The following is a 21,475-nucleotide window of genomic DNA, read 5'->3' as shown; positions in this document are numbered from 1 at the left end:
GAGGAAGGTACCTCAATCCGGAATTATGTCAACAAGTTTGATAGGATTATATCAGACTTGAAGGATGTAGGAGTGAAGATTGAAGATGAAGCCCAAGCACTTATGTTGCTTCTTTCATTGACCAAGAAGTACGAAAATATAGTTCAAACATTAATGCTTGTGGGTGATACTTTAACCATGGATGAGACTAGAACATCGTTATTAGCGAATGATATTCGAAAGGTTGCTACTAGTGGGATGTCTGGAAATGGTGGAGAAAATAACGAACAGACACAAGGATTGTTTGCTACTAGAGGGAGGACCAATGAAAGAGGACAAGGTAGGGGCGGTGAGTCTAGATCAAAATCTAGAGCTCATGCGGAAAGAACTTGCTTTAAATGTGGTGAGCTTGGGCACTTTAAAGCAAATTGTCCAAATAAGAGGGTATTATATAAGAAGTATACCAATAATGAAAACAACTCCAGAGGTAACCAAGATTTGCAGGAGGCGAGTTATGTCTCAAATGGCGAGGATGATTGCTTCTCGGTTTTAGAGCAATACCATGATATCTCCGGGAGATGGATGCTTGATTCTGGAGCGTCACACCATATGTGCCCAAATAGGAAGTGGTTTACTACCTACCAAAGCACAAATGGTGGTACAATCTTAATGGGGAATAACCATGCCTGTAATATTATGGGGTATGGTACAATACGAATCAAGATGCATGATGGAACGGTAAGGACTTTGAGGAACGTGAGACATGTCCCTAATTTGCAGAAAAAACTTATTTCTCTTGGTGTATTAGAGGAAAATGGTTGCAAAATAATCTTGGAAAATGGAGTCTTAAAGGTTATTCAGGGTTTGTTGGTTATAATGAAGGGGGTTCATCACAGGAATCTTTATCCTCTTATGGGGGAAACTGTCATAGGTGATTTGGCAGTTGGAATTAATAGAAGTAAAGACCAGACTGAATGTACGAGGATGTGGCACATGCGCCTTGGGCATATGTCTGAAAAAGGTTTTTTACTACTTGGTGAGAAAGGTTTGCTGAAGAACATGGAAAGGTCATGCATGGAGTTTTGTGAACATTGTGTGTATGGCAAAGCACATAGGTTGCGGTTTTCTACAAGCAAGCATAAAAGAAGGGGAGTATTAGACTACGTGCATACTGACGTTTGGGTTCTGACTCTGGTTACTTATAAGGGGGGTTCCAGGTACTTTATTACATATGTTGATGATCATTCGAGGTATGCTTGGATTTATTTTCTTAAGCATAAGAGTGAAGTATTTGATATTTTCAAGTGTTGGAAAGCAATGGTTGAGAATAAAATGGGTAGAAAGCTGAAAACTCTGCGATCGGATAATGGTACAGAGTATACAGATGGAGCTTTCAAGAGGTTCTGTGATCAGGAAGGCATTGTTAGACACTGGGCGATCAGAGGCACACCACAAAAGAATGGAGTCGCGGAAAGACTGAACCGTACACTTATTGATAAAGCAAGGTTTATGCGCTCTAATTCTGGGTTAGGTCGAGAATGGTGGGCAGAGTCGGTTGCTACAAATTGTTATGTAGTAAACAGATGCCCACATTCTAGTTTAGGTGGAGACACGCCCTATAGGGTGTGGTCAGGTGAACATGCTGATTATGAAAGACTGGAAATTTTCGGATGCACAGCCTATTATCACGTTAAGGATAACAAACTTGATAATAGAGCCAAAAAAACTATCTTTCTAGGATATGCAAAAGGGGTCAAAGGCTATATCATCTTTGGAGTGTAGAAGATTCTAAGTTTGTAATCAGCAGAGATGTTACATTTGACGAAAAATATTTGGTAGCTCTGTCAAGAGCTATTAAACCTAATGACGGTGATGTGCCGATATCAAATAAGCAAGTTATTGAGATAGAATCTGAAGACCAACCAGATTCTTGTCGTGGTCAGATGGAGAATCCTATCGCCAGTGAAGATGAGGAAGAGGATGAACGTGATCATGAGGAGGTTCATCAGGAAAATACATATGTGTTACAACAACAACAGCAAGAATCTTTGGATGCCACTAGGCCAAAGAGAAATTATAAACTAGTTCAAAAGTTTGGGTCAGACAAACCTCTGAGGCATTATGAGCAGGTTAGTTTGGTGGAATATGCACTCTCAGTTGAAGATGATGAGCCGGTCGCCTTCAAGCAAGCTATCAAAGACAAAGATAGAGAGAGTTGGTTGGTCGCTATGGAGGAAGAGATGCAATCTCTTCACAAGAACAAGACATGGGAGGTGGTCCCATTTCCCGTAGGAAAGTCTACTATCGGTTGTAAGTGGGTGTATAAAAGAAAAGAAAATCATACTAAGTCGTGCGGTACAAGATATAAGGCTAGACTAGTGGCCAAGGGGTTTGCACAAAAGGAAGGAGTTGATTACAATGAGATATTTTCTACGGTGGTGAAACATACTTCTATCCGGGTGCTATTAAGTTTAGTAGCTCATGGTGATCTTGAGTTGGAACAACTAGACATGAAGGCAGCCTTCTTGCATGGAGACTTAGATGAGGATATATATATATATATATATATATATATATATATATATATATATATATATATATATATATATATATATATATATATAATATATATATATATATATATATATATTATATATATATATATATATATGATGGAGATTTGCGGTCCAAAACGCAACGAAAATTAAAATTTTCTCCTTTAGAGATCCTTATGAATGGTCATGATCAGTGATAGAATATTTACCTCTTGTGACGATTGAAACCTTTGGTGCAGATCTCTTGTGACGATCAAAACCTTTGATGCAGATCCACGGAGCGATCACGAACGTTGAACGATGACAACGTCTCTACTCAGTCCACACGAACGGATTCCTTCAATCTCAGTGCTAGCTGGTATGAATGAAGGCTTTGAGTGTGTGTGTGTGTGTGTGTGTGTTGTGTGTGTGTGTGTGTGTGTGTGTGTGTGTGAGAGAGAGAGAGAGAGAGAGAGAGAGAGAAAACAAAAATAATGCAACCGCAATGAATGCTTCTGCACAAGGGTTCTATTTATAGAACCACTTGTGTGGGCTTCAAGTTAAAAGTCCACTTAAGTGTATTTTGGCCCATATCTTATAATATGCCCAAAATCACTTAGGCCCATGGTACCTTACCATATTTCGTATTCTACTTAAGTACACCGTACCTTACGATGTTCTAGAATTCACTTAAGGGCATCGTACCTTACGGTATTCTTTAGTTACTCTATCTCTCATCAATCAGTCCTTTGTGTGTGACCCTGTAGGTTTTCGCGGCGTTGGCAATTATATTAAATTACGTATTTAACATAATAAACAGTGAGCGGTATCTAGCAACACGTCACTGCTACCCAAGACACGAAAATGTCATGTGATCTGACAATTCCTTCTGTGATAATACTTATGCGTATAATTACCCTTTTACCCTTATGCCTATATTGAACACAAGGCATAGACCGTGTCATCCTTGTCCAGTTCAATATTGGGACCATAGACATTTATCCTATTACGCAGGATGGGCAAATTCCATCTAGGTCACTCATGTCCCTCAGCATGTTTCGTGGAGTACCCATCAACTGTCTTTATAGTTTTCCAGTTATGAACAACGTTTGATCAACAATAAAGCACTCGACTCTACATCTAGGGTCCATAGTGGTTTCAGGTCGAAGAGTGGTATACACCATTATCACCATGAGAATAACTTATGACACTTTGCATAACTTTCTATATAGTATTCTCATAGCGGGTCAATCCGGTATAAATATTACTCTTAATATTCATACCTATGTTTAAGACTTGATAACTCCTTATCCATGATGCATGAGATGTGATCATCAGTCTATATACATAATAGTCTTAATGCTTTAATGTTATCCCACTTCACAATAAAGCTCGACTACGGATACTTTAAAAATAGTGTCCTTATGTTTAATGTGATCTCATGATTAATTCATACTTGATACATTAAATGGACTAGCTATTCTAGGGACTTTATTAAATAAACATAATAAAGAAAAAGCCTTTTATTATTAATAAATAATTCGATACAAGTACCAAAAGTATTGGCCTCTAGGGCTTACACCAACAATCTCCCACTAGCACTAGAGCCAATCAGGCATACCCCTAATGCCCACAGATCTAGTATGGCCATCATGCTTCTGCTGCGCAAGAGGCTTTGTCAGTGGGTCAACAATATTGTCAAGTGTAGGTACTCTGCATATTTTCACATCTCCTCTATCTATTATCTCTCTAATGAGGTGATAACGCCTAAGTATGTGTTTGGATCGTTGGTGAGATCTAGGCTCCTTGGCTTGTGCGATAGCACCATTGTTATCACAGTAGAGACCAATGGGATCCACAATGCTAGGAACTATGCCAAGTTCACTAATGAACTTTTTGATCCAAACAACTTCCTTTGCTGCACTTGAGGAAGCAATATACTCGGCCTCGGTTGTAGAATCAGCAACTGTATCTTGCTTTGAACTTTTCCAGCTCACAGCGCCACCGTTTAAGCAAAACACATAACCAGATTACGATCTAAAGTCATCCTTATCTGTCTGGAAGCTAGCATCGGTGTATCCAATTACAGCCAACTCTTCTTGACCTCCATATATCAAGAATGAGTCCTTAGTCCTTCTTAAATACTTAAGAATATTCTTGACAGCTACCCAGTGAGCATCACCAGGATCAGATTGGTACCTACTCGTTGCACTTAAAGCATACGAGACATCTGGTCGAGTACATAACATGGCATACATAATAGATCCTATTGCAGATGCATATGGAATCTTATTCATGCGATCCCTTTCTTCCTTAGTTGAAGAGGATTGTGTTTTTGATAGACACAGGCCATGTTGCATAGGTATGAATCCTTTCTTAGAATCATGCATATTAAAGCGTCTCAACACTTTGTCTATGTATGTACTCTAACTTAGGCCAAGCAGTTTTTGTGATCTATCTCTATAGATTCTGATTCCTAATATATATGCTGCTTCACCTAGGTCCTTCATAGAAGAGCATTTCCCCAACCAAGACTTTACTTGTTGTAGGGTAGGGATATTGTTTCCAATGAGTAATATGTCATCTACATATAATACCAAGAAAACAATCATGCTTCCACTAACCTTCTTGTAGACACAAGGCTCATCTTCGTTCTTGATGAATCCATATTGTTTTACTGTTTCATCAAAACGAAGATTCCAGCTTCTGGAAGCTTGCTTCAATCCATAGATTGATCTTTGTAACTTACATATCTTTTGGGCTTCCTCTGGTATGTCAAAACCTTCAGGCTGTGTCATGTACACATCCTAAAGAAGATTCCCATTAAGGAAAGCAGTTTTGACATCCATCTTCCATATTTCATAATCATGATATGCAGCGATAGCAAGTAAAATCCGAACAGATTTAAGCATTGCAACTGGTGAAAAGGTTTCATCATAGTCAATCCCATGAATTTGTTTATATCCTTTTGCAACCAGTCTTGCCTTATAGGTATGTACCTTACCATCCATGTCAGTCTTCTTTTTAAAGACCCACTTGCATCCTATAGGGTTAACTCCTACAAGAGGCTCTACCAAGGTCCAAACTTGGTTTGTGTACATGGAATCCATTTCAGATTTCATGGCTTCTAGCCACTTCTCAGACTTGGGACCAGTTATGGCCTCTTGGTACGTCACAGGCTCATCTTGATCCATGAGTAATACATCACCTTGATCAGTTATGAGATATCCATATCTCTCAAGTAGGTGACGTATCCTGCCACTGGTTCCTTTGGAAATAAAATCCTTTTCTAGGAAAACTCCAGTTCGACCGACAAACACTTTGCCCTCAGAAGGATTGTATAAATAATACCCTATTGTTTCTTTAGGATACCCCACAAATAAGCATTTGGCAGATTTGGGCTCAAGCTTAGTTGAAATTTGTCGTTTCACATAAACTTCATAACCCCAAATCTTCATGTAAGACATATGTGGTTTGTTACCACTCCATATTTCATATGGTGTCTTCTCAACCTTTTTGGATGGAACACGGTTAAGTGTGTAAGCTGTTGTCAATAGTGCATGTCCCCAAAAGGAGTTTGGAAGATCGGCGTGACTCATCATGGATCGGACCATGTCTAACAGGGTTCAATTTCTTCTCTCAGATACACCATTCCATTGGGGGTGTTCCAGGAGGAGTAAGTTGGGATAGGATCCCACACTCTTTCAGATGGTCATCAAACTCTAGGCTTAAATATCACCACCTCGATATGATCGAAGAGTTTTAATATTCTTACCTAGTTGGTTTTCTACTTCATTCTTGAATTCCTTGAACTTTTCAAAGGACTCCGATTTGTGTTTCATTAAATACACGTAACCATATCTACTGAAATCATCAGTAAATGTGATGAAGTACTGAAAACCTCCTCTGGCTGGTATGTCCAGTGGTCCACATACATCAGTATGTATGAGGGCCAAAAGATCATTAGCTCTTTCACCTTTTACTGTGAATGTAGACTTCGTCATCTTTCCAATTAAACAAGATATGCATGTCTTATATGATTCATAATCAAAAGAGTCCAACAGTTCATCTTTGTGGAGTTTGGAAATGCGTTTCTCATTTATGTGGCCTAATCGACAATGCCAAAGGTAAGCTGGATTTAACTCGCTAGGTTTCATCCTTTCAGTATTAATGTTATAAATTGGCATTTCGAGATCAAGGACATATAGTCCATTGCTCATTTGTGCAGTAGCATAGAATATATCATTCGAATAAATTGAGCAACAATTGTTCTTTATTATAAATGAAAAACCAAACTTATCCAAACAAGAAATGGAAATAATATTCCTGCTAATTGCAGGTACATAATAACAGTTCTCTAACTGAATTATTAAACCACTAGGTAAAGTCAATACATAAGTTCCTACGGCTAAAGCAACAACCTTTGCTCCATTGCCAACTCATAGGTCAACTTCACCTTTTGCCAAATCTCTACTTCTTTTTAGCCCCTGCACATTTGTACAAATGTGAGAACCACATCCAGTATCTAATACCCATGATGCAGAAGTAGATAAATTTATTTCAATAACAAAAATACCTGAAGTTGAAGTCTCTACTCCATTCTTCGTATCTTCCAGGTACTTTGGGCAGTTTCTCTTCCAGTTTCCGGTCTTACCGCAATGGAAGCAGGTGCCTGCCTTTGCTATGCCTCCACTAGGCTTCAAAGCAGCAACAGTGGGTTTGGGTTTGGCAACTTCCTTGACTTTACCTTTATCACCCTTCTTGATGGGCCTTTTGTTTTGTCTCTTTCCATTTCCGATCATCAGAATGGACTTCCCTTTTGACTTCAGGTTCTGCTCAGCAGTTCTTAACATGGCTAGCAGTTCAAGAAGCGATTTGTCCATGACATTCATATTGAAATTTAGGACAACTTGACTGAATATATCTGGCAACGATTGTAAGATCAAATCAGTCGCAAGTTCCTTTCCGAGGGGAAAACCCAACCTTTCAAGGTTTTCCACATACCCAATCATCTTGAGCACATGGGGACTTACAAGGGCTCCCTCAGCTAACTTGCTTTGAAAAAGGGCTTTTGAAACTTCAAACCTCTCATGCCTTGCTTGCTCTTGATAGAGCATTTTCAAGTGTTCGATCATATCGAGCGCTGACATGTTCTCATGTTGCTTTTGTAATTCTAAGTTCATGGTAGCTAGCATGAGACAAGCAGTTTCATTGGCATCATCGACATGCTTCTTATAAGCATCTCTTTCTGCCTTAGGTGCAGAACTAGGAGGTTCCTCTTCAGGAACAGGTTTTTCCAAGACATACAGCTTTTTATCATGTTTGAGGACAATCCTCAGGTTTCGGTGCCAATCCAGAAAATTTGTCCCAGACAATTTTTCTTTGTCAAGGATTGATCGCAAGATGTTATTAGAGGTGTTTGTTGTCATGGTAATCTACATAAGAATTAATGAAAATATAAGTATCAATAACATATTTAATTAGGCCTTTAATTAAATATGCTCCCACTATTTTACTCAAAACAAATGACCCTCATCATTTGATTCGGAAAATCCCGTTGGAAGATTTTCTAGTGGGTCGAGATCCATATTTCACTTTGTTCTAAGTCCGCGTAGGCGGATTACACAGAACTAGGTTATTTAGGTGGGAACTCCTTCCAATTGTATCTCATACAACTCTCAAAAATTTCAGTTGGGTTAATAACTCCTTATTCCAATCCATCATATGGATCATTCCCAACTCTTGCTTCTAAACATATATAATCTTATTATATTTGTTTAGTTAAGTTTGACCCATTGTTTTAGCAATTGGATATTACAATTATCCCATCGCACCTTACTAATATAGAACATGCACCTCGCGTAGGCGAAACCTACATTATCCGATACTAGTCTTGATGAGTGCTAAAACTTGGAAAGCATAAACTTAATATTTAGTTTGAGGGAATTGCAATTGTTCTGATCTCACCGGCTTATTTATCATATAAATCGTCTCTCACATGCATCAACATATATTCACATGCATCAACATACACACACATGCATCAACATACATAATGAAACAGTTATGGCCCCTAGCGCAATTGTTCTCCCAAGCCAATGAGAGAACCTAAGCTAACCTAATAACGATCTAAGCTTCTCCAAGCAAGATCTTCAAGGTTGTCCTCCTTTGATATTGAATTCTTCTCTTTCTTCATAACATTGTCCTCCTTTGATATTGAATTCTTCTCTTTCTTCATAACATTGTCCTCCTTTGATATTGAATTCTTCTCTTTCTTCATAACATTGTCCTCCTTTGATATTGAATTCTTCTCTTTCTTCATAACATTGTCCTCCTTTGATATTGAATTCTTCTCTTTCTTCATAACATTACATTACAGAAGAAACTCGTTTTACATACGAGGGATTGAGATGAGAAAAGAAGTTACATTAAGAGATTAAAAGGAGAGGCACGACACGCAGGTCGTATTTTAAAACCCAAAACAAGATAAAGGATAACTAAGGCCATAACTGATCACCACAAGGCAATAATAATAAACACATTATTATTATTAATTTTAATTCCTTTAATTACTTAAAACCAAATTAAGTTTCGGAGACCGATCACGCTATGCAGAGTTAGCCGGGGTCCGCTGCCCGGTCAGTGGGAACGGGTGTGACGACCGTCACAAAACTCTTGCGCAGTCACAAAACAGAAACCCCGAGAATTCTGACTCTGTGAGTGTGATGACCGTCACAAGCATGTTACGACCGTCACAGGCCCATGACGAACGTCACGCGGCCAAAAACAGAAATGCCTAGAATTCTAGATCTGTGAATGTGACGACCGTCACAAAGCACGTAACGACCGTCACGTCCAGCTTGTTACGATCGTCACAAGTCCATGACGATCGTCACGCGGCCAAAAACCAGCGCTTTAAAACAATCAACAGACGTGTTCCAACAAGCCCTTAATTCACAGCTTCTTGACGGCACAACCCTTGCGCCGTCACTAACCCTAATGCCCCAATTTCATACCGTCAAACACACCTCGATTGTTGATTCAGTATGATTGATCAACAGGTCATTGCTTCACCATACTAATGTTGGATTCCGAAGCAAATGACCATTGATCGCTCAAAGGAAAATAACCATTTAGTGTTTGAATGAACGAAACAGAAACAGTATATCATATATACCGTACTTTGCATTAGGATTACTTATATCATATATAAGTTGATCGGTCTCAATTGCGTAACCTATGGACGATCGATGTATCGCTGCTTCACCATACTAATGTCGGTTCCGAAGCATAGTCAACATCAATCATCCAACTCGTACACTCATGATGCCAAATTTAATTACCCGTTTAATTAATTGATTCATTATGTCTTTTAATCATATTAATACAAAAAATAAACAGCTATCCGATTCATGGTTTCGTAAGTGGCTCTGATACCACTGATGGAGATTTGCGGTCCAAAACGCAGCGGAAATTAAAATTTTCTCCTTTAGAGATCCTTACAAATGGTCATGATCAGTGATAGAATATTTACCTCTTGTGATGATTGAAACCTTTGGTGCAGATCTCTTGTGACGATCAAAACCTTTGATGCAGATCCATTGAGCGATCACGAACATTGAACGATGACCACGTCTCTACTTAGTCCACACGAACGGATTCCTTCAATCTCAGTGCTAGATGGTACGAATGAAGGCTTTGAGTGAGAGAGAGATAGATAGAGAGAGAGAGAGAGAGAGAGAAAATGAAAATAATGCAACCGCAATGAATGCTTCTACACAAGGGTTCTATTTATAGAACCACTTGAGTGGGCTTCAAGCTAAAAGCCCACTTAAGTGTATTTTGGCCCATATCTTATAATATGCCCAAAATCACTTAAGCCCATGGTACCTTACCATATTTCGTATTCTACTTAAGTACACCGTACCTTACGATGTTCTAGAATTCACTTAAGGGCACCGTACCTTACGGTATTCCTTAGTTACTCTATCTCTCATCAATCCGTCCTTTGTGTGTGACCCAGTAGGTTTTCGCGGCGTTGGCAATTATATTAAATCACGTATTTAACATAATAAACAGTGAGCGGTATCTAGCAACACATCACTGCTACCCAAGACACGAAAATGTCATGTGATCTGACAATTCCTTCTGTGATAATACTTATGCGTATAATTACCCTTTTACCCTTATGTCTATATTGAACATAAGGCATAGACCGTGTCATCCTTGTCCAGTTCAATATTGGGCCCATAGACATTTATCCTGTTACGCAGGATGGGCAAATTCCATCTAGGTCGCTCATGTCTCTCAGCATGCTTCGTGGAGTACCCATCAACTGTCTTTATGGTTGTCCAGTTACGAACAACGTTTGATCAACAATAAAGCACTTGACTATACATCTAGGGTCCATAGTGGTTTTAGGTCGAAGAGTGGTATACACCATTATCACCATGAGAATAACTTATGACACTTTGCATAACTTTCTATATAGTATTCTCATAGCTGGTCAATCCGGTATAAATATTACTCTTAATATTCATACCTATGTTTAAGACTTGATAACTCCTTATCCATGATGCATGAGATGTGATCATCAATCTATATACATAATAGTCTTAATGCTTTAATGTTATCCCACTTCACAATAAAGCTCGACTACAGATACTTTAAGAATAATGTCCTTATGTTTAATGTGATCTCATGATTAAGTCATACTTGATACATTAAACGGACTAGCTATTCTAGGGACTTTATTAAACAAATATAATAAAGAAAAAGCCTTTTATTATTAATAAATAATTCGATACAAGTACCAAAAGTATTGGCCTCTAGGGCTTACACCAACACATATATATATATATATATATATATATTATATATATTATATATATATATATATATCTATATCTATATATATATATATATATATATATATATATATATATATGAATCAACCTGAGGGATACAAGGTTGAGGGTAAAGAGAGTCAGGTATGTCGCTTGAGAAAATCACTTTATGGGTTGAAACGATCTCCTAGACAGTGGTACAAGCGATTTGATTCTTTTATGATAAAACAAGGTTTCTATAGAAGTAGTTATGACAGTTGTGTCTATATTCAGAAGCTTCGTGAAGGTGATTATATGTATATCTATTATTGTATGTCGATGACATGCTGATTGCTTCAAAAAGCATGGTGGAGATAGATAAGTTTAAGTTTAAACTTGGTAAAGAGTTTGAGACGAAGAATTTGGACGCTGCAAAGAAAATACTGGGTATGGAGATTAGAAGAGAGCAGACAAACCGAAGACTGTTCTTGAGTCAAAAAGGCTACTTAGAGCATGTTTTTGAAAGGTTTAGAATGAAAGGTGCTAAGTCGGTGGTTATTCCATTAGCTCCACATTTTAGGCTTTATAGTAATCAATCTCCCACTTCAACAGAAGATAAGGCATACATGGAAAATGTACCTTATGCTAGTGCAATTGGCAGTTTGATGTACGCTATGGTGTGTACACGTCTGGATATTTCACAAGCGGTAAGTGTTGCCAGTAGGTTCATGGCAAATCCGGGAAAGGCGCGATGCGAAGCAGTGAAATGGAGTTTGAGGTACTTAAAAGGTACCATTAACATTAGTTTGCGTTTTGGTGGAGATGCATGTCAAATAAGTGGGTTTATTGATTCAGATTATGCTGGTGACCTAGATAGATGACGATCTACTACTGGTTATGTGTTTCAAATACATGGTGCTCCAGTTAGTTGGCAGTTGATGTTATAGTCTACAGTGGCACTCTCAACTACGGAAGCAGAGTACATGGTCGTAGAAGAAGGAGTAAAGGAAGCATTATGGCTGAGGAGTCTTCTAGGTGATTTGGGTGTTAAGCAAGAATGTGTGAGACTGATGTGTGATAGTCAAAGTGCAATTCATTTGGCTAAGAATCGGGTTCATCATGCTCGGACCAAGCATATTGATGTAAGGTATCATTTTGTACGGGATGTCGTAGAGGAATGTCATCTTTCTCTTACGAAGGTACATACTGATGATAATCCAATTGACATGTTAATCAAGGTTGTGTCAGGTAGCAAGTTCCAACACTGCTTGAACTTGCTAAACATTATTCCATATTCGCCCAAAATTTGAATGTTTCAAATGATGAACGAGGTGGAGAATTATGGGAATAAGGGAATATTTAGCAAATCTAAATATGAAACATTGAGTGTGGTAAATACAATATACTCCATTCAACATAATGAATAATAATAGGAAGGCAAAGGTTGATATTTGTATGAAATATAGATCACTCACGTTATAGTACATAAGTTACTATATAAATGTAAGCTTATGTTTGTCTGATAGAACAATAACTAGTACGTAACGAAGTTATTAGTTTTCCTTTATAATCAATTCAATTTTTCTTCTTCAGACATTTATATCTCTTCATACAATTCATTGTTTATATACTATTTTCTTGTTCAACTTTAGTGAGGGTTGTATTTCATTATTAGAAGTCAAATTTCTGCTGCAACTCCAACAATGGTGATCACTTGAACTACTATCACGCGGATGATGAGGCAAAGTGAAAACTCTTTGCATTAATTTTGATCGGATCAGCTACAATTTGGTTCAAATCTCTTCCTGACGCGAGCATCGACTTGTGGACCGACCTTTGTGAAAATTTCACCCCGCTCGAAAGAGAAAACCAATGATAATAGTTGTCCTCAACGAAATTACACAACTAAAAAAGGAAAGTTTGCGGTAATATATTGATCGCCTTACATAGCCGTAGAAATGGGAAGCTTCAACGAGAGTCTCAATGATAGAATTTTGAAAATGGTTGAAATTAGGATAACTCATTCGGAAAAACTAGGGTGCAAGATGACAAAATCTTATAACGTATGTGTTGCATTTCGTATATCTATGCACAATGAAGCTCACATTTTCATAAATGTTAAGTACGTGATTTTGGATTATGCTACTAGAACCACCAACGGTAAAATTTTGCATGGGCCAGTTCTTATTAGTGAAAGGTTTAAATAATCCGCTCCTACAAATTCGGAACCTATCCAATTGATTGGGCCTTTGACACCTTTAACAATTAAGCATTCATCTTTGATAGAAAAATTTGTGCTCTCATAAACTATGCTTCATTCTATATTCTCTAGTGTTAACAAAATAATCTCTAATCCTAAGAAAATCGTTCACATGTTTCCTTTTTTTCAAAGGAAAGGTGTCTGAGAGTCGAATAGACGCTACAAACAAGTCAACTAGGGGGAAAAAAAGCTTATTTATTCAAAGAAGATCAATATGCGCATATAGATTATGGAACCAACAATCACGTTCAAAGTATCAAAATTCAAAAGTATTAAAGGGTTTACTTCTTTCCAGGGCACAATCTTTGAAACAGGGTCATTTGATGCAACTTTTGTTGCTTATAAACCGAATGAAGTTTACATTTTCAAAGTAGAGCACTACATACGTATCTATGTTACCCCAGGCGTAGCAAAAGACAACATAATCGGTGGTAGTGTGGTGCAAATTGTCAACTATTGGAAAAGTATTGGTAGAATATTGCCTTTAAAGTATCAATCAATCATGAGCTTCATGGCTATGATCATCGAGCTAAGATAAATAACAACACAATGAACATTTATGATTGCAATAAGAATAAAGACTCATGTTTTTTTTGTTATGTTTGTTTTTTACTTATTTAAAATTCATTTAATATGTTTGTTTCTTGCTTTCTTTTCTTGATGTAATAAAGGTGTGGCTTCTCATGGTTTGCCCACGTATAATGTTTTTACCTTCTCTTTTAATGTTGATAACTCTTTCCTAATATTATTTGTTGCGTCTCCCAAATCATCAAAATTCTTCACCTGGTGGCCTATTTGTTTCATCGCTATTGATTCATATTTGAGTTTTGAGTGATAGGTCATGGACACAAAAGAAAAATAGTAGTTGTTCATGGCCAAAACAAGAATGGCCAAAATTCGAACATAAATTTATTAGTGAAATATAATGATATTTACCCTTCAAATATTTTGTAAAATATAAGTATTTAAGGAGAGAACTACATAAAATATTTTGTAAAAATGTAAGGATAATAATATATAATTCTAAAAGATAATAAAAAACAATAAAATCTATAAAAAATATTATAAAAAAAATATTAAGATAATTAAAAAGTGACATCAAAATTTTAAAAATGATAGTAATAAATAAAACACATGAAAAAAATATATAGTCATTATAATAAAAATAATAAATAATAAAGTTTTTGTAAAAAGATAAAAGTAAATATGATGTTGATTTGAAACAAAATAGAAGCAACCATGATTATAATATTTGAGATTGACTTGAGTGATGAGCAAATTTTTAACCGAAAAAAAATTAATAATAAAATTCCAACATCAAAAAAGAAAAAGAGACTATTGATAAAGAACCTATACTTTTAATATTTTCTTAGGTATAAATTATAATATTTATAAAAAAAATAGAGGTTAATTTTATTAATAAAATAAAATATATCTTAGCATTTCTCCTCTCCCCTCCAAAAAATCTAGATTCGGAGGAAAACGAAAAATATCTTTACTCCCTCCTCTTCCATCTATTGTCATCCTAAAATATTGAACCAAACACTTTTCATTTAAAATATTCTCTCCCTTCCGCTCCACTCCAAAAACTCTTAATTAATAGGGACAAATTTCGATTCTCAACAACTATAATTTCGTGTTTTATTTATATTTATAATGGTATATTCTTTTTATTATTTTAATATTAAAAAAAAAATCTTTCTCCTCGTTTACTTGGTAAAATCGAGGAAAATGTTACCCTAATTTTAAATATAAAGCATCACGTACTCGCTCTTGCCCTAAACTTAACTCATCTTTCTTCTTTCAAACTTCATTTTTCCATTACGTATTCATATTCCTGCCTTAAACCAAACTATATTTTGTTGTTGTTTATATTATTTTTACAGTTGTTGTTGTTGTGTTATTTTGTGTTGTGTTGTTATAATTGTTTTTTAGGAATATTTTCTCAATATTGTCATCAAGGCAAACATTCAATGATTTATTGATTTCCCTAGTTAACAACATTGAAAAACCTACTCCTAATCATACTTAGAAGATATTGCATCTCAAAAATAAAGTGGTCAATCGTAAGAAGTTGTATATGATATTTCTTACCGTTCATTTTTTCTGTTATGCAATAGATGTTGTCTATTCCCTCTGTTGGGCTGAAAACCGAGGGGAAAAGTCCCTTATGGACACACTTCGATTCCCTTCAACTAATTTTTATGATTTTATTTGTTTTAAAATGGAGTCCTTATATTATTCTATTTATTAAATAAAATATAAATTATCCCCTTGATTTTGAATACCAACCGAGAGAAAAATTAATGGTGCTCTTAATTATATTCTATTTTTTAGTTAAAATATAAGTATGATATTCCCTCGGTTTTTATTGCTAATCGAGAGGAAAAAATCCAATAACATTGTTTTTGAAAATCATAATGTTGTCTCTCATTCACTTTTTATTTTCGTATAATTTTTTTGAGCCCTAGCAAACAGAGCACCATACAAACTCATCTTCTTGAAACTCATCTTCCAAGTCAAACCAAACTTTATCTTCTCTAAACCAAACTAGACTTCATCCTTCAAGTTGGACTAAGTAAACAAGGGAGCAAGGAAACTGTAAACTAAAATAAGGAAGCTCAAAACTCATTTCTTTGACTGACTCATCACGTTTCTGGTATGTAAATATTTTCTCCATGACAGTACCAATATTGTTGTTGTTGTTGTTGTTGAGATATTTAAGGTTTTATGCTATTGTTGTTTTTGGGAATGTGGATTTAATGTTGTTGTTGTTGTTGTTTTTTGTTATTTTGTGGAAATTGAAGTTTTAATGTCATTGTTGTTTTGTTGAGATCGAATGTTTATTGTTGTTATTATTCTATTAATTTGTGTAGTATGTGTGTAGGATTTTGATTTTATTTCCAGAAAGTACATAATAATGGATCGTAGTTGGATGAAAGTCAGTAGATCTTCGTTCAATTTCTTGATTTCTATAAAAGAAACCTTCCTAACAATAAAGGAATTTTTTATTATCCTAGTAAAGTATTAGGGAATATGAAAAAATATGGAAAGGAAGGGATATTCAATCATCTATATTGTGATGGAATTTTTCAAAATTATACGACATGGTGTGGCATAATGAAGTGACAAAAAAACAAAATGTGTCACATAGAGTTGAATTTGACGAAGATATAGATGATCAACTAGAACATATGATATGTGATATTAGAGAAGAATCGTTTAAGAGAGTTCATGTGTATGATACTTAACATAGTGACAAGGAAGAGTCATTATTTCTGGGGTGCAAAAGTTTTGCACGATTTCCAGCTACGTTAAGACTTTTTAATCTGAAGACAAAACTGGGTGGACAGATAAAAGTTTCACTAAATTACTTGAGTTCTTAAAAGACATGCTTCTATAAGGTAACCCATTGGCATACCGTAATTATGAGGCCAAAAAGATTTTGTGTCCAATGATTTTGGATTAGTTCAAAATGCATGCATGTTGTAATGATTTCATATTATATAGGAAAAAAAGTTTGAAAAACTGATTGAGTGCCTGAGGTATGGGGAGTCACGCTACAAGTTAAAGGACAATGTTGCTGATAAAGATGATGGTGTGAGAAGAAAGGATCCTTGTGCCAAGGTGATGTGGTACATGTAAAACAATTTATGGTTCAAGTAACTGTTTGCTAATGTTAATGACACAAATAATATTAGATGGCATTAATATGAAAGAAAATGTGACTTAAAAATTCGAAATGTAGTTGATTCTTTGCAATGGAAGAAAAATGATTCATTATTTCTGACTTTTTACCATGAACCAAGAAACCTTAGGCTTGGACTTTCCATCGACGGAATGAACCTGTGTTGATCATCTAAATACTAATCATATTCCATGGCATGTTCTTCTGATGATTTATAATCTATCTTTATGGTTATGCATGAAGTGCATATATATGATATTACATATGATAATTTTTGGTCCAAAACAACTAGGAAATGATATAGATGTTTATCTAAGGACGTTGATTAAAGATTTAAACATTTTGTTGGAGGAAGGTGTTGATGTTGATGATGCATATTCAGGTGAAAATGTTAAGATGCATGCCATATTGTTTTGCACAATCAATGATCTTCTTACATACGGTAATTTGTCAAGGTACAATGTAAAAGGACATAAAACGTGTCCTACATATGAAGTTGGTACATGTTCCCACCAAATAAAGAATGAAAAAAGACTATTTACCTCAAGCATTAAAATTTTATAAGACCTAGTCATCCATATTGTAGATTGCGAACGACTCTTAATGGTGAGCTGATGTTTGATATCGCACCAAAACCCTTAACCGGGAAGGAAGTTTATAAACGACAATAACACATTAATGTTATCTTTGGAAAGAACGAAAAATACCCCGTGGAGAAAATATATATGGAAAACAAGTTTGGTGTTCATTGATATTCCATATTGGTCTAGCCTCGATGTAAGATATTATCTTAATGTGATGCATGTGGAGAAAAATGTGTCAGATAGTTTGATTGGAAGACATATCAACATTCAAGGCAAGTCAAAAGATGGTAAGAGTGGTCGTATAGATCTTGTGGAGATAGGTATAAGACAAGAGTTAGTCCCTAAATAAATATGTAAAAGAGCATACTTTCTCGCAGAATGCACAATATGTGTATAAAAAAAATTTACGACTGTTTGTAGTGTACCAAAGTTCCTCAATGGTACTCTTCAAATGTTTAGAAATTTGTATAAATGAAATATCTCACGTTAATTGGATTAAACTATCATGATTTTCATGCCTTGATGCAACAACATTTATTCGTGGCTATTCGTGACATTTTTCCAAAAAAAAGAGTAAGGGAAACTATAACTAGATTGTTCTTAGTCTTCAATGCTATCTATAATAAAATCATTTATCCAAGAAATTTAGATGAGTTGGAATATGAGGCTGCAATTATCTTCGTCAATTGTAGATGTATTTCCCTCCATCATTTTTTGACATTATGGTTCGCTTAATTGTTAATCTAGTAAGTTAGATTAGATTATGTCATCTAGTTTATTTAAGGTGGATTTATCTGGTAGAGAGATACATGAAGATTTTTAAAGAGTATATAAAAAATAATCACCTTCCAGAATACTTGATTGTTGAAAGGTACATCACAAAATAAGTTATTGAGTTTTTTTCAAACTATTTTTCAAAAGCAGACTCTATAAGAATTTCCAAGTATCGTCATGATGAAAGATTTAAAGGTAAAGATACTCGAGGTTTAAATGATAAAACAATGGTCTGAGATGTATTTCTTCAAGCACATTTATATATATTGAATAATGTTGATGAATTCCAACCTTACTTATCCGCTCACAAAAGACTTATGAGGAAACAATTCCCCCAGATGATTGAAAAATGGATGTTGACAAAGCACAATAAATGATTCATAAATTGGTTTAATGAAAGGGTTTCTAAAGATAGAAGTGTATCCGAGACAATTAAGTTAATTTCGTATATGCATAAGTTTAATGTAACTACTTGGAGATATGCCATTAGTAAGTTTTCATTCTATACAAAATCTAAGGATGACTGCAGTACCATGCAAAATAGTGGGGGTTATGGTTGAGGCTAAATCCATATACTTATCTAGTTCCAAAGATAAGAATCTTGTCATGCCGTCTAAACTGTGATTTGGAGTAATTGAGGATATTTTGGAGATTGATTATGTTATATTTAAAGTGTCTTTATTTAAGTGCAAGTGAGCAAAACTGGTGTACAAAGCGTTCATCATGTGAATTATATTTGTTATGATCATCAAGAAGGGATATTGGAAAACTATCATGTAAGTATTTTATATGACTTAGTAATATACATTTATAATAATAAAATATTAATTTTACTTTTGAATACTTTTTATTGATATATTGTTTTAACATGTAGAAATTTCGATGAATCATATGTTGCACGGTTTTAGAAATAAAAGGTTGTGATTTATTATCCCAAAAGCAAGTTGTAAAACAGTTTATTTATGGTATTCATTGACTGAGATTGAATGATTAATATTGTTGTTGTTGTTATTTAAGATTTAATGTTGTTGTTGTTCCAATACTACAAAAAGTACAATATGTGAGTGTAACTTCCGTTAGATGTGTTTTGTATGATGTCAAAACTAGGATAATTTAGCTATATATTGAACGGTATCCTATGATTCTCTATGTGCATATTAGCATTAGGAAGCATAAAAGTATTTGGAAACAACTTGGAAAAGGTCTCATGTATCAAACATGCATGCAAAATTAATTTAGCATTACAGGTCGGCACATGCAATTATAGGTCGACCTATGGAAAAAAATTCCTGGCTATAGGTTGACACATATGCTGCAGTATTAAAGCCTATATCTTCTGTCTCATGTGCCGAGTCTTCAGGTCGACACATAGGGAGTGCATAACAGTCATAGGTCGACACATACTTTAGACAGGTCGACCTGTGCATCGAACAAGTCGACACATAACTTTTATAGGTCGACCTATTTGATGTAATTTTTCAAAAATTCATATTTTTCTCAAGTCCTTTGCATTTATTTTTGCCCTAAATCATCCATGCATATACATACTTCATACATGCATCATTTTCTAGCAAGGTTTCTAGAGTGAGTAAAACCCATATGAATCTAGGATTTCAAAGCATCTCGTCATCTTCAATTTAATCTATGCATACACACAATCAAACTACACATAATCATTTATTAATGGGTTCCATCTAGATTAGGATTGATAAAGTCCAATTAGGTTTGTTATATAGAGAATATTAGGTTGAGATCTTTGAGGGAATTAAATAAGAAAGTCGAGGTGGGGTTTTCCTTCAAGATCTTTACGGTTTGAAGGTTTTGGACAAGATTGTGCAATTCATATCCGATCGAGTGAAATCCTTAGGACTAGGTGTTTCGTACAAGCGAGTAGCGTGAAACAGTGGATCGTATTCACAAATCTTGGGTTCAACAAGTGTGCGCTTGGGATCAATTCAGCTGGGTGAAAGTCTTGAGACAATGAGGTCGTGCAAGGAAGTAGTAACAACAGGTGAATTTAAGCAATATTTTTTATTACATGATCATGCGCTTAGGATTAATTCATCCGGGTGAAAGCCTTGGGATAAGGGATGCCTTGCAAGGAAGTAGAAACAACAGGTGAATTGAAGTGGCATGGTTAGTTACTCGGTCAATATTGATCAAGGTTTTTGGAGGTACTAAAGTCAAGAACAAACTTAGGGTTTGTGGGATTTGATATCTCATCTCATGTATACATACATTTGCAAAGTAATATTTACTATAATAATATCTCAATTCAAATTCAAATTGAGGGCAGACGTACCCATAGCGAGGTCGATTGGGGAAGTTCCTGAACAAATCCTTGTATACTCTCTCTCTCTCTCTTTTATTTTTCGGTTCGTAAATTATTGATTATTTTGATTTCTTGATCAACATTATTTGGATAATAATTTTTTAATCATTTGTGAAATTTGTATTATTGTAGTAATAACATACCATTTGGCAGTGATTGGATTTATAAGAACTACAAACACTATACAAACATTCAAACTTTGTTGATCGCATGCAAAATGTTCGACAAATTATTTCAACTAGTTTTTTGTGTGTGTCGTTATCATTGGAGATAGACATTTACTATAGTAGGTATTCAATTTGTTGATTAAAGTGTTGTTAATCAACTTATGGATTATTATCATACCATTTACACTTTTATGCATATCCGACCTTTTCAATAGTAGGTTCGGATAGACGATTTTTGATCTGAAAAATATTTAAAACTTGCTTTTGCACCATAAATTTTTCTAAATCAAATTTTCGGATAAATTTTTAACTTGGAATCTACTCACCCCTCT

General features: G+C 35.3%; 1 pseudogene; it reads left to right on the top strand.

Annotated features, from left to right (window-relative positions):
• Window positions 1–13,383: 13,383 nt before the first annotated feature.
• On the top strand, window positions 13,384–14,158 carry LOC127115674 (albumin-2-like; annotated as a pseudogene).
• The last annotated feature ends 7,317 nt before the right edge of the window (window positions 14,159–21,475 follow it).

The sequence above is a fragment of the Lathyrus oleraceus genome, chromosome 1, assembly GCF_024323335.1.
Source record: "Lathyrus oleraceus cultivar Zhongwan6 chromosome 1, CAAS_Psat_ZW6_1.0, whole genome shotgun sequence".
In the NCBI taxonomy this organism is placed as follows: domain Eukaryota; kingdom Viridiplantae; phylum Streptophyta; class Magnoliopsida; order Fabales; family Fabaceae; genus Lathyrus; species Lathyrus oleraceus.
The sequence above is the reverse complement of the archived record's forward strand: the minus strand, read 5'-3'. Positions and strand labels throughout refer to the sequence as shown.